At 32.1% G+C, this 14,983-nt stretch overlaps 1 protein-coding gene across 1 annotated transcript in view; it reads left to right on the top strand.

The window, feature by feature from the left end:
* The first annotated feature begins 1,014 nt into the window (after nt 1-1,014).
* Nucleotides 1,015-14,983, top strand: part of LOC125059999 (inactive dipeptidyl peptidase 10) — a 348,882-nt gene continuing 334,913 nt past the window's right edge. The window contains exon 1 of the mRNA XM_047664738.1: nt 1,015-1,117. The gene's annotated coding sequence lies outside the window, so the exon portion shown is untranslated. The remainder of the gene's footprint in view (nt 1,118-14,983) is intronic.

Here is a 14,983-nt window from a genome sequence, read left to right as displayed (position 1 = left end):
TTAAAAAGAAGAATATTAAAAATATGAAAAAAAATAAAATAATGAAACATAAAATTTATTTTAATTCGTCCAGCAAAGCGGGCGCGAAACGGCTAGTAATAAGATAATTACGTATTGATTATAAAAAAAAAGAAAAAAAAAACATTTAATCATATAGGTAACACATTGTACACTTATGACTTGTCAGTTAAGAAATACATATTAATGCTTCTAATTTTACATTTAGTGCCAGTTCTCAAACCAAGGGCGTAGAACGGAAGAGAAGAACTGCCAATAAACTCTCCGCACCTTTTGAATCGCCATGTTTTTTTTTAAACAACGTTTGTAAGGAGGTGCAACCATTACACCATGTTCCACATGACATCTTAAGTAATTAATGTTTCGTGTTTTCCCCACGAGAATGTAAGTGCGTGCTCCTATTTCATCATGCCTCCTGCTGATAGAGGACAAATCTTTGTAATTTATTTTATTATTATTTATTACTTAAGATGTCTTATCGAACATGGATAATGGATGCAGCTCCTAACAAACGTTGTGTAAAACCAAATGTATGTAAATGTATTTGTTTTTGACGTTCATAAGTGTACATTGTGTTACCTATATGAATAAATGTTTTTAACATTGAGTATTTAACTACTTACTTCGACTATTTTCGTCATAGCATCCTGAACCTCCAGAAAGCTAGGATCAAGTTGGCGTCAGCGTTCAATGTACTCTATATGCTGGTAATAATGTAGTTGACGTCTAAGTTTCCAGAGCCCGAAGAAGTGTAGTACTATTTGATTGATTAATTTAAAGAGCTTATCAGTAAAACCTAACCATAACGAATACAATTCTTTACGTAATTGCAATTCACAGAATTTACATTAACATTATAATTCACTCAGCTTCGAAGACAGAAATTAGAAAACAAAAACCAATAAAATATTAAAGGATGTGTTATCTTCAGTCTATCGGCCGATGGACCTGTCGGTCGCCATCCTTCGTCCTGCCTATTCAGCGTTCAGTAAGTAATACCGCGTGACGCTGAACGCTCGTACCGGGAGTGATGGTGTTGCCGACGAGTTACGGCGCGAAATTTGTATTCAGTGTTGAGATTGTGTTGAATTATCTTCAGGTATATTTATTATTGTCTTTTTAATATTCATTCCTGAGTTTCATTTTCCTTAGTCTTATTTTTGAGGAGACGACACGATCGATTGAACACGACGAGAATAATAAAGATTATACCGAAATAAACGTGCGTCTAGGATTTCATGTTGATTCTGATATTCTTCATAGTTTTCTAGGGCGAAAAACCTGCCTACTATATTAATGCTATAAGAACAACAGTTTTACAGAACCGCTTCATCGATGTACGTGTAACTAAACCATGAAATCGGTGAAAACGAATCTTGAAATCACATCTTTTATTACAGATATAGATCCCAAACCAAATCCACTTCCAAATGACCTAGAAACTTTGAAACCTAGACGAATAATAATACAAATAAATTCAGTCTGGCATAAAAGATACGATTCTCAACAAAAGGTTGTATTTATAAAGCTATCTATACATCAGTCAACTAATAATACATTTTTTAGACCACCCATCGCGTTGCAACTTCAACCGTTTAGAATATGTTGTAAATTCGTTTAATTCTGTTTCACAAAGGTGTTATTACCACTACTAGTACACGTACAATTAGCTTTCTTTTATTTCATCTATTTAATTATTTTAATTTTCTGGCACACAATAATTTCGCTCTGATATACATATATTTTTAAGTGTTTCATTTATTAAGTTTTTTTTTTGTAAATTTATAAGGTTGAAAATATCTTATGGCTTTATTATAATATCGTATAACAGTAAACAAAAAACACTTAGAAATCAATTCAAATTGACGTCAAATAGGGCAGTATTTTTAAATTCATTATAAAATGCAGGAACGCTAGGAGATCGATTTAGGTATTCATGAAAGTTAATGTATGCTATAAAACTGTATAATATCGTGTCGTAAACATCCCGTTTGGACTTTAATGTCCTTGTTTGTCCCAATATGGGGACAAAAGACGCCCCAAAATTGTATGCCCAATAATTGAATCACTGCGTTACGTTCCTTTTTATCTATGACTATTCAAAGCCAATTTTATTCATATTATTAAAGTTTTTTTTAATTATTTTATATTATTAAAAGCAGTGTTGGCCTAGTGGCTTCAGCGTGCGACTCTCATACCTGAGGTCGTAGGTTCGATCCCCGGCTGTGCACCTATGGAATTTCTTTCTATGTGCGCTTAACATTTTCTCGAACGGTAAAGGAAAACATCATGAGGAAACCGACATGTCTTAGACCCAAAAAGTCGACGGCATGTGTCAGGTACTGAAGCCTACTTGCCTATTAGATTTAAAAATGATCATGAAACAGATTTAGAAATCTGAGGCCAAGGCCATTTTAACACCATGTAAATACAAAAATGAATATTAATATATCTTTATTACGGGTTGGATCAGACCCGAAGTTGTGACGAAAACCGTGATGGAGAGAAGTAAACAAATTTGTAACTATTCACTATTCATTTCAGTCCTAACTCAATTAACGAACAGGCGATTGGTATATATAATCATAGTCGAAACTTCGGAAAACTTTCCTACTCTTGATCATTCAGTTAGTTACGGACTATCAAGTATTTGATTCGTTTATGGTCCTTGTAATGTCCTATCTGTCTCTCTTCTTGAGGACTTCTTCTACACATTACCACTACCGAAAATTGTCAAAATGGATATTAAATTATAAAAACGTTTAAAAAACCATAGCCATAATTGAATTTTTATGTTTTGTCGAGATGAGATTTGTCGGCGTAAAAGGTGACAGAAGAGTAGGAAGGAATCTGGTCCTATGTACTTAGCTATCTATATATAATATATATGTAGATACATATGAGGAGAGGAAAGATTGCATTAATTTGGAACTAACATTATATTGAATATTATTTTAGCATGGTCCATTGCCACATTATGACTTCAAGGCATATTTCAATTGAAAGTTCCGTCAGGAGCGCATCATATGTTAGGCAACAGGTAACTTCAGGAGGGTATCGACCTCTCGGTACGTAATCGGGGAGTGGAACCGCCCTTTTCCCAATATAAGATAACGGAACAAGACTACTGTACCAAATACCTACATTGTGATAATTTGAATATCATGTAGTCGAAATAATAGTTTATCTTCTTAACCAGTGTTTCCCACGTGGGGACCACACCCCACAGGGGGTCAAATTCAAAGACTATTCAAAAATGTATTATTTTATTTAATATCTACTTATTGTGTTTCGTTTACAATTTCTAAGTACTTTCTTCCTAAAAACTATCATTTCAGTTTCTTAAGTGAGCAATTCAATTTTCTTCTTCTTCTTATAGTGCCATCTCCTTGCGAAGGTTGGCGATCATCATGGCTAGTTTGATTTTGGATGCCGCGCTTCTAAACAATGACTTGGTGCTTTGACCAAACCATTGTCTTAAATTTTTAAACCAGGACGTGCGTCTGCGGCCCTTCAGTCAGGTCAGGTCTTAGTTGAAGGAGGAGATATTTTTTGGAGTTACGTAAAACGTGTCCGAAATACTCAAGTTAATTCAATTTTAAATGTTAATAATTATGTATGTTACCTCTTACATAAGAATATTTAAAGAAATGCTAAGTTGGGGAATGTACATATTGGCGATTAAACGAAAACCCCGAATCAAAAATCAATAATTAAAGTTAAATAATTTCGAAATTGATTAATAATTCAATATATGTAGTGTACCTCTAAGAAAATATTATATTACAATATTAAATATATACGGAAATAAAGCTTAAATACATTTCGTCTTATATGCTGAACTATTTTCATACAGTTTTCATGACTTTTCCATCTTGATACTTCAAAGAAATTAAAGTGATTTATGTAATTTCTGACCTCTAAATATGAAGGTTATTTTGAGTTAATAATATGTATTACAAAATCGGTCTAGCCTACAAGACCTCGTTAGCTCGCTATTTAATATTATTATGTGCCTTTATCACGTAACAACGTAAAGTACGTATAAGTTTTTGAAGTTATACTTCTTTAGGCGCGTTATGAAAAATTTATGAGAGTGAAATTTTACGATGCGCGCGCACCGTGACACAAAATTATCAGTATGGGCGCCGAGCGTGCGCGAGCGAGATGGGAATAAGACAATCTACAAGTAAAAAGAAATAGAATATGCGTGACGTTAGCAGCTATGCCAAGAATTTTGAATGACCATAATGACATTAATTGTAGAACCTTTTAAACAAATAAAGGAGTTTTAATTATTTTTTCAAAGAAATTTAGCAATGCTTTTTCACAAAGACCTATTGTTACTTAGTTAAAAGGTTATAAAACATACCTAGTTATTAAATTTAATTAATAATATAATAAAATAATAAATAATAATTATTATTAATATTAATTAATAATCGAATAATATACTAAATATTAAATATTGTTAAATTATTAACGCTAAATATTAATTATTAATTATTTAATATTTAAAAAAAATAAAGAAAGCCAAAGAAGTATAACTTCTTACGCGCGTAAATAAGTACGCACCATTTTTTTTTAATATTCGTTAATAAGTAAAGATCTTAATTTTAATACGTTTACGATTCTAGGATTAGTTATGATTAGTTCACATCAAACATTATCTTTTTCAAACATTAATAAAGGTTTCTTTCACACATAAATGTTTAAATAATAAAATAAAATCTGTCTTTAGCACATAAACACTAATGATGCATAATTCTTCGTTTCGCTGTAATATAAATTCGTTCTTTGCAAATGCCAAACGAAATCCCCGACAGAATAAGAATTTCTTAGTTCATTACATCGATTCGACACACATCAAGTGAATAAAAATGTACTTAATTTTATCGCTCTCCACCCACAACCTTTTGCACCTTTCTAATATTGCTCGATCGAGGTAATATCGCCGGATTATCAAGATCTGCTGCTGACAGCACGACTTTAGGATAAGCGCAGTTTCAACAAGTAGGTAGATGTCTTCTTGATAACTGTCCAAAAACGACGTTAAAATAATTATTAGACTGTTTAAAATTCAATCATAATAATGACAATATTACGACATAGGAAATTGGCGTTTTGTATGGGAGGAACAAAAAGTAGATGTTTTTAAATAATTAAAGTATGTACCATTGCTATCTATGCACTTTACAAAATAAAAACATTCGGACGGAAAAAATAAAATCTTTGAAAGCGGTTTTGACTGCCTCATCAGAGTTGAATTTTTTACCTTGCAAGAAGTAAGCCAAATTTTGAAAAGAAATGGTAATCTGTCGGAGTAATGTCCGGTGAGTACGGTGGATGTCTTAAGCATTCTAATTAAAGGTCCCCTAATTTGGTAGCAGTCTGTTTTGCAGTGTGTAGTCTAGCGTTGTTGTGAAACAGAAGTGGAGTGATTGACCAGCCTTGGTTGTTTAGCAGCTAGCTTTTCCATGGTTTGCAGTTGCTGACAATAGACATAATCGTCTGGCCAGATTTAAGAAAGTTATGGTGAACGACAATATTCCACCAAACGCTCACAAGGTAAACGGGAAAATGTAATGAATCATGGTTGTCAAAAAACAAAAAATTATTTGGAATTCCTAACCAAAGACAAAACGCCAATTTCATATGGAAGGACCTAATATAATGATTTATTCAATTAATCTCGAATAAGAGAATGTGCAGTACATAATATTTAAATAAATGGGGTCCCCGCGCCGGTCCCGCCTACAAGGCGCCGAGTTAAATCTTCAACTAGCGTCTATGCTCTTATAAACAAAAGACGTTTCAATAAATACTATCAAAATAACTTCTTAAATACAATATTTAAAATAACAATCTACGTTTATCCCACAGGATATATAGGATATCACAGTTCTGAGATCTATAAACTTAAATTGAATTTCAAATGTAATTTCTTACGTGGGTTTATATTTACGTATTTCCATTAATTCTGTCACTGCGTCCTCTGTCCTCACACGCAACTCCAAACTTATTTATACGAGTTATTTATAAGCCCTTTGAGATTCTATTTTAACACATTTTATACGTATTATTATGCCAAGTGTAACGCTACATAGAGATTAATATTTATATAATAGACTTAGTGATACGTCGTTTTAGTAAAACATTGCCCCTGAATATAGTATCAAATAATTAAATAATAAAAATTATATCCTATTCAGATTGTTCTAATTCCACAGACGTTAAAACAAAATTATTGATTGTTTGTAATAGAAATAATTTGCCAATTAAAAATAAAAATACGACAAAGCACGATTAACCTCACATTAAACTGATTTGATTGTTTCATTAATAATATTGGAAACAATTGTTTTTAGTGTTACCTAACTTTAGGCTATAAAAGGAGGTATTGTGATCGGGTTTCAATTCCAATTACAAAATTTAATAACGTAGAAAATAATGAAATAAGCTAACTTATTTATTATTTACTTTCCAATAATTTTAGCAAAGTGGAATGCGCCTGTACGCGTTGTGTTGGCAACGGCACTGATCTCTCTCTGCTCAGTTGCTCGTCTCGAAGTGTAAATACAAATAAATTGAAAACCGATACTCTTATTGACTGATCGAGGTGGAGAACTTGCACTGACCCACTACCGCACATCACTTGATTACTCAGAAACAATTTTTTATTTGCTGTTTTACTTTATTAATACGCAAAAGCCTAGAACTTAAAGTGAAAAACAAAGATAAAATTATATCGCAGCAATGGTCGCACAAACATGTTTTCCATACAACATTATTATTAGTAGTCATTATTATTATTAATATTTAATTAATCCACATGATACTCGCGCCTGGAAGCCGGACACAACCTGGATATTTGGTTGCAGAAACGTATATAAGATTCGATATCCCTTAATAATGAAAATAGCTTCACACTGAATGTCTGAAATAAAGGCATTGAAATTCCACGAACAACGAGCATTGCGATTTCATCTGGGAGCGGCTGAACGAACTCACAAGAATTCCCTTTCTTTCGCGTCGCTTCATTAGCAATCTCTTCATGTGCTAAACTGACTATTGATATTGATATTTGTCTATGGTGTATAACTGTATTCCGCAAAGAATATCTAGTCGTGGTTTTGACGTAATCTATAACATGAATAAACACACATAGTACGTTGACCAATACAATTATATGATTTAAGTCAAAGTAAAATCATTTGTTTCAATTAGACCTATTAAAAGGCAATTTTGAAAGTCAAAATTACAAGTTAGTTTCTTTTTTTAAAATTACTAGTTGCTCCTTCCAAAAGGTGAAGAATGGGTAAGAAACTCCATACTCTTTTATTTTAGTTTTTACAATATTTTGTTATATTATGAAGACCATGTATCGAGAATGAAAAAAAAACTACTATACTAAAATAAAATAGGCGCATGGTGTTATAAAAAAACAATGCAGCAGATAACTGAATTATTATGTAGATACATGGCAACTAAAGATTTTACTATAAATTCCTTATATATTGTTTCCAAAGGAATAAGAAATTGTGTTACACGATGTTATTTCGTAGCAAAAATATTTAGCTATGAATTTGAAATATCCGTTAGAAATTCCGTCGTCCTTCGCCGTAAATAAATTACATAATATTTCAAAGCCGCTGTAAAATATATCTAGACACGGATCAGAAGGGTTCAAATCGTTACACAAGAAACAAACAGTGCAAACGTTTGAAAGTGCGGTAGCAGTTTTTAACAAATGTGAAGCAACTTTGCTCATAAATCGAGCCCCTTTCGGTAATTATAAAAAAGTCAAGTCAAAAATCATCTAAATATGTATATAAAACAAAGTCGTGTTAGTTACACCACTTATAACTCAAGATCGGCTGGACCGATGTTAGTTATCTCTTTTATGGTGGATTTTTCTCCGCTCTGAATAGCAGAATAAGTAATAAAATATCGGATAAGTTATCAAATAACAATAAATAAATTAATTAATTTTACGAACGCAGCATGTTGTGCCATCTGTTGACAAAATTACGCATATAAAAGAAACCTACCACTTTGTTCTTGCACCGGATAACAAAACAAAAATGTTAAAACAGTATCGCAATATTGGCGCTAGAGAGAAGAGGCCTAATGTGTAAAACTGCCATTCTTCTTTCGCAATGGCACGCAAAAAAACATTTCTGTAATTGGAAAAAAAGTTGTATTAGTGTTAACCTTAATAAAATCCTAAAATAAGTTTAACTAAAGCTAACACGATATTACTAGACTGTAAGGTGGAACGAAGTTCGCCGGGTCAGCTAGTTTATTCATATTGGTAACACAATGTACACACTTATGAACGTTCTGAAATTGTTCTCAAATTATTGCCAGTTCTCAAATCAAGGACGTAGAACGGAAGAGAGGAACTGGCAATAAATTCTCCGCCACTCTTTTTAATCGCCAAGTTTTTTGTTTTACACAACGTTTGTAAGTAGCTGCAACCATTACACCATGTTGTGACATCTTAAGTAGTAAATAATAATAAAATAAATTTAAAAAAAAAGATTTGTTCTCTATCAGCACGAGGCATGGTGAAATAGGAGTAACGATAGTATTACAATATCAGTAGCGATATACATTTAAACACTAAGCTATGAAAGTTGTAAGCCCGGCTGCAACTGAGAAATCAATTTACTTTCAATCAGAGTAAGCCAACTGATGGTAATAGCCTGTGATGGGGGCAGGGTGTTGGGGTGTTGGGGGGTTCGTAGGGTGGTGTTGCGTGCGGAAAAGGATTTAGTGTGATGTGATTGTATCCAGCTCTTACTTATTGTTATTATTCACTTACGCGCTCGCGATTAACAATATTGTGTGCGACAATTTTGGGAATTTTCGTTGACTAAAAATATTGAAAGTACTAGTTCTTCGTACTAGTTTTTTAAAATCGACTTAATGCACTACTTTTGATAAGAACATAAGATACAGGTATCACTTATTCCACGTCATTAATTTTGAATCTTAGCAAATAATCAAACAACACTTATTTTACAAATATCGCAAATTAATTAGAAGTAGCCTGTCTAGCACTAGTCCCAGGCCCTTTTATCAACTAGATAATCGTTAACTTCATAGTTAGCCTTTTTACACAGCTTTTCTTTAATACATTTCTTAAATTTATTAAAACGCAAAAGAGCCTCTGGGATTTTATTAAAGAAGAGTATCCCATTTCCCAAAAAAGAATTACTGACTTTAGATAGTCTAGTACGGGGCACGAATAGCCCTCTTCTGCAGGATGAAAATTACGTAATATTATATTTTAATAATGTGATGATGTAGTGATAAAACAAAAAATAACTATAATGATATGACTCAGATTCTGTGTGGCAGAATATGCAAACTTTAGCCGTCCGGCGTCCGTCCGTCGATAACCCTACTTCTTTACGCATTTGTTTTAAAGAACTGCGAACCATTTTATTTTACTGGCCCATACGAAAATAAAGCACCACAAGGAAACCAGAAAATCTAAAACCGACGAATAGCGTCGAGCATATAAAGTTTTTAAATTCGGCGAACAAAGAAAGATCGTACAAAACAAACAAATGTTTTTGTCAACAAAGTCGTTTCGTTCCAAAGTATTCATGTTCTGATCTTGCGACATCATAGTAACCTCGATTCCTCTCTCTTCACTTGTTTGTGAGTGTTTCCTTTGAGGATAATGGGAGAGGGGGAGAACTTTAGTTAATTCTACAACTGCCAAACTTTAAAAAAAAATCTATAAGGTACATATTTTTTTTGACGTGACAACGTCTTATACATCGACGAACGACGATGGCTGCGCGCACTAAAAAAAAAATCACTCATGGTCACGTCCGTCCAAGAGAGACAGCGCCTGCGCACAACCTATACGTGAACTGTTTTGTCAACTGTTTGTAAAGTGAGGTGAAAAATGTGAATTCCATTGTTTATTACAACAACAATGCCAGCCAAAAAGGTAAATGATTCTTGAATTTTAAGAATTTTAAACTAAACAAATTTACTAAAATGGATTTTTAACAAAAGAAAGAGTCCTGACTCTGCTTATTAAGTTTAAGTTATTACATAAAATTTGTTAATTATAGCGGACTCGACCTAATAAACTATTGTTTCAAAATATACTTGATACTAGCGGATCCGACAGACATTGTCCTGAACACACGTCTTATATACAAAAAAATATCTAATAATTTAAATCATTCTCGACTTCACTTGAACACAATCTGTCCAATCGTGTAATAACGAACACATGCACAGAAGATTTATGTATATACCAGCTGTTTATTTGCTGTATAGATAAAAATTACATAGTTACCGACTGCAGCGCCATCTGCCGGGCTGATTTGTGAATCTAAACCATCCAGAAGAGTTTAGTGTAATACACACGTACAGTAGAATTATATATATATATAAAGATTAGAATAAAGTAACATTTTTGAAACATCTTTACGTAATGTACCGAATTTGCTGGTTAAGGAATGATGTCCAAATCTTTACTTGTGTGTATAAATATACTGGCTCCACGTTGCCGAGTTTTTCCCAATTTATCACCGGACAATAAGCAATGACAACATTTTTTCTCAAAGATTTTCCTCAATAACAGGAAATATTCGCTTACATTGTGATAATATCGTTTACTTATAGCAGTGATAATAGCACGTTTTAAATTTCTTTAATATATATATATATTGGCAAATGTTATTTTATGAAGATAGTGGAATAAAAAATATAAGAGTCCTTGCGTGAATTTGTGAAAGTGAATGAAACCTCCTTAAAGTGAGATACTTAGTTCAAAGGGAAATATTCATCTGGTAATCGCTTAGACTACGTATCCAAATATAATATCTAATATATAAAAATCTCGTGTCACCATGTTCGTTCCCATACTCCTCCGGAACGGCTCGACCGATTCTCATGAAATTTGATGCATATTCAGTAAGTCTGAGAATCGCACAACATCTATTTTTCATCCCCCTAAATGTTAAGGGTGGTCCCATCCCTAAATTTTTATTTTTAATTTTTGAAACAAAACTTTTTGTTTTTATTTTTTTATGATACATACAAAAATACATACAACCCTTAATTGTCACCCCTCTACGATCAACCCCTTTTTTATTATAGTAGATAGTTACTTTTATTAAACTAAAAAAATGTTTCCTAGAAAGTTATGTGGATAATGTTGTTTAACCGGTTTTTTAGACAAATCGCACCTTTATTTCGAAACCGTTGCTAAACGAAATTTTTACTAAATATAGTAATCAATTTGTTTAAATCGTCAAAATCTATAAAAAGAATTTGACATGTCCATTTAATTTCCCAGTATATTGGTAAATGGTGCTAAATTTAAACGTTACTAAACTGAATTTTAAAACATAGTTATTAGCAAATCCGTTACTACATCAGTTGTCACCTAGCACTTACGGAATCGACTTAAAAGTTTATAAAAAAAGTGTAACTATTTGTTTAACTACGGCAGATTTTGATATTCATGTAAATTATATATTTGATAAAGTGTGTTATTTAGTTTAGTCAACTAGACATTAATGCTACTGAATTTTTAGTCGAATTTAACATATTGATTTAAATTAATTAATTGACCTATTGACCTATGCATAAAATACCTTTAAAATTAATTATAATAGCAAGAATTCTATTTTGAATATAGTAACATTATCTTTAAACAAACTTTACATAATTGAAATATTAATTATTGCAAAAGTGTTACTATAAAAGTTAAAGTTACTATACAAAAGGTAATCATAGAAAATATTAAATTATATAACTCACTTTTTATAAAGATGTAAATAATGATGCAAAAATCATAAATTCTCCTGTAAAATTTAGTTCTTTTGTTTAATAACGGTTTCGAAATCAAGGTGCGAAATTATAAGAGTGATTACCATTATAGGAACACAAACTTTTACCTATTTTCCCTTATCCTTAAATCATAAAATCTAAACATAAATTAACTTTTAGTGTAAAGTTATCCACAACCCCATTTATCCCGTCTTTGTCAGACGCCACCAATTACGGTCCCTTCAACTCCATCTTTCATCTCCCAGCACTCTGTGTGTTATAGAAAGGATATCCTGTAATGGGAAAACGTCTTTATAACGAAGAATTAATAAACGTTTAAATAAAATTAATCGTATAATTGTGTATCGACAGTTATGCAAAAGTAGTGGAAAATTATTTGAGTTTAAATTGTGTACCACTAGTGTATTTGCATTATAAAGGAGTGCAACAGGTTCTTATCCGTAACAAGTCTTCTTTTATAACGAAAGTTTTCTTTCTTCTCTTTTTGTTAAAATGTAAATTTGCACTTAATACGCAACTGTAATATTAGCCATTTCTTAACCATTCTGCTCAATCGTCGCTTTTGTAATTCTTGTATGACTTATTCTTTTATATTGCATCGCAATTCATAAATCGGTGAGATTAGCTTTTAGTTTATTTTTATTAATTTTTTTGTATTACTTTAGATTAAGGTTGATGATTCTATATTTTTTTTTAAAAGAATTAGTTATGTACTGCTTGCACTTTTCCCATCATATACTGAAACAGATCGCTTGTTAGCGTTAAGGCCGCTCGTTGCATGCCTTATACTCGTAATTGTCATAAATTATGTTATTTGTTTTTTCTATAAATAAAATGAAGTGTAAATATATAAATATTATTGTTTGATATTGCCTAATCTTAGAAGAAAGACAACCAACCAATATCACATTGAAGGAGTAATAAGAGATCAGAGAGAATGTAATCACTAATATTTTGTTTCTTATAATTTAATTCTGACGTTGAGGCTACGTTTTGAATATATATTACTATAGATCAGCATTTACGAGGTGTCAATTCCTCGCTTCACTGAACTGAACAACTACGAATACATGCATAATATATACAGACACAAACTAAAGAGCATCTTACTTTAGTAATAATATACTCTTTGAATTTGTTTATATTTGAGCCATTAAATTAAGACAAACACGTGTTATAACAACAAATAAAGTTACGTATAAAAATATCTTAAAACAGGTTTTGTTGATTTACTTTTTTAAAGGATTGAATCTTCATGACTTTGACGATAAAAAAGAAATATATAGGATATCCAACATCAAAAGACCAGTTAAAATAATAAAAGAGCGGTTTCAAAGTTTTTCTACAACGTAACATTGTTTTATCCATATATATATAATATCAAAGATCTTTTTAGGTATCTGTTTCATGATCATTTGTAAAATTTAATCGGCCTTAAGGTCATCAAGCCTTCTGTGCCTTACACACGCCGTCGACTTTTTGTGTCTAAGACGATGTTTTCCTTCACATAGAAAGTCCATTGGTGCACAGCTGGGGAACGAACCTACAACCTCAGTGATGAGAGTCAGAAGCCACTAGGCCAACTCTCAATCAATCAATTTTTCAATGGTTAGTTAATTCAAATATGCTAAATGATCATTAGTCATTTACATTTCAGTGAGCTCGGCAGTAAAAGGGGAGGCTTTGAAGTGATGTTGTTTGATTACACTTTTAATTGATAATTAACGAACTTGAAGATTATTCATATTAAGCGTGAACAACATTTTGTCGTAAAGTCGTTAATAAAACGACATCATTAATGATTTACTACGCAGTGTAAGTGAACAAGCGGTATTTTATTTACTACACATAAGATAATAGATCTAAAAAATAAATTATTTAGTACATTAAGCGAAGAGCAGTGTTGGCCTAGTAGCTTCAGCGTACGACTCTCATACCTGAGGTCGTAGGTTCAATCCCCGGCTGTGCACAAATGGACTTTCTTTCTATGTTCGCATTTAATATTTGCTCGAACGGTGTAGGAAAACATCGTGAGGAAACCGACATGTCTTAGACCCAAAAAGTCGACGGCGTGTGTCAGGCAGTGGAGGCTGATCACCTACTTGCCTATTAGATTTAAAAATGATCATGAAACAGATTAAAAAATCTGAGGCCAAGATTCATTTATTTATGGCTAGATTTGTAAACATAATTTGGAACTGGACTGTTTTTTATTTCGAATTTAACGTAACCATATGTTAGGCAACAAGTTTCAGTCATGTGTCTTTCTTTATAAGCCTTATGAGCTATATAATAGACTGTTTATCCAACGATAGACATCATTGTGCATGCCATATCTTATCTCTAATCCGTTTAACTTGCCGCATTAGCCATAAGTACAAAGCGATATTTACGAAATAAACCTTCATGATTATGTAGTACATATAGAACAATATAACGAATTTTTAGGTGAAGTGCTGAATGATTAAGAATAAAAATATATTGTACGAACTTCTAGTTATCGTAAAAAAACAGTAGACTAGCTTTTACGACAGTGCTACGATTTATGTGCGCTACGAGCTACGAGGCTACGAGGCTACGGCTCTTTATTCTCAGTGCTTTCATGAAACATAAATAATACTATTATGAGATTAAATTTATAACGAAAAGTATTAAAAATGTTGTTATTTAAATTAATTATTGTTTAATTACTGTGAATATGACTCAATTAAATATAATTTCGTGGGCGCAATCAATGAGAGGAAAAAATCTTAAACAAAATAAACTATTATTGTATTGCTGTGTCCAGTCTCAAACTTTTTAACAGACAGATATTATATTAAGCTTATAGAGTAACGAATATGCCCATGATACTTTATAGCTGAATAAAACTGGCAACTTTATTCACATTATCCGTAGTGTCAAAGTTGTACTATGTAAATGAGGGGCTGGCGAGGGCTTAATTCAGACAATATATTCCCAGCATGGCCAGTAAGAGCTCTCGGGTGTACAGTTAACAGCATGCCCCCGCAATCCTTACACGAACGAAATTTACGACTAGGGATGTGAAACAACTGATTAAGAAACATTACATTTTTAATTATTATCTTCATTCATTAGTTCATAAGAATTTTGGGTCATTTTCTCTTCTTAATAT

This window comes from Pieris napi, chromosome 20 (assembly GCF_905475465.1).
Source record: "Pieris napi chromosome 20, ilPieNapi1.2, whole genome shotgun sequence".
NCBI lineage: Eukaryota > Metazoa > Arthropoda > Insecta > Lepidoptera > Pieridae > Pieris > Pieris napi.
The sequence above is the reverse complement of the archived record's forward strand: the minus strand, read 5'-3'. Positions and strand labels throughout refer to the sequence as shown.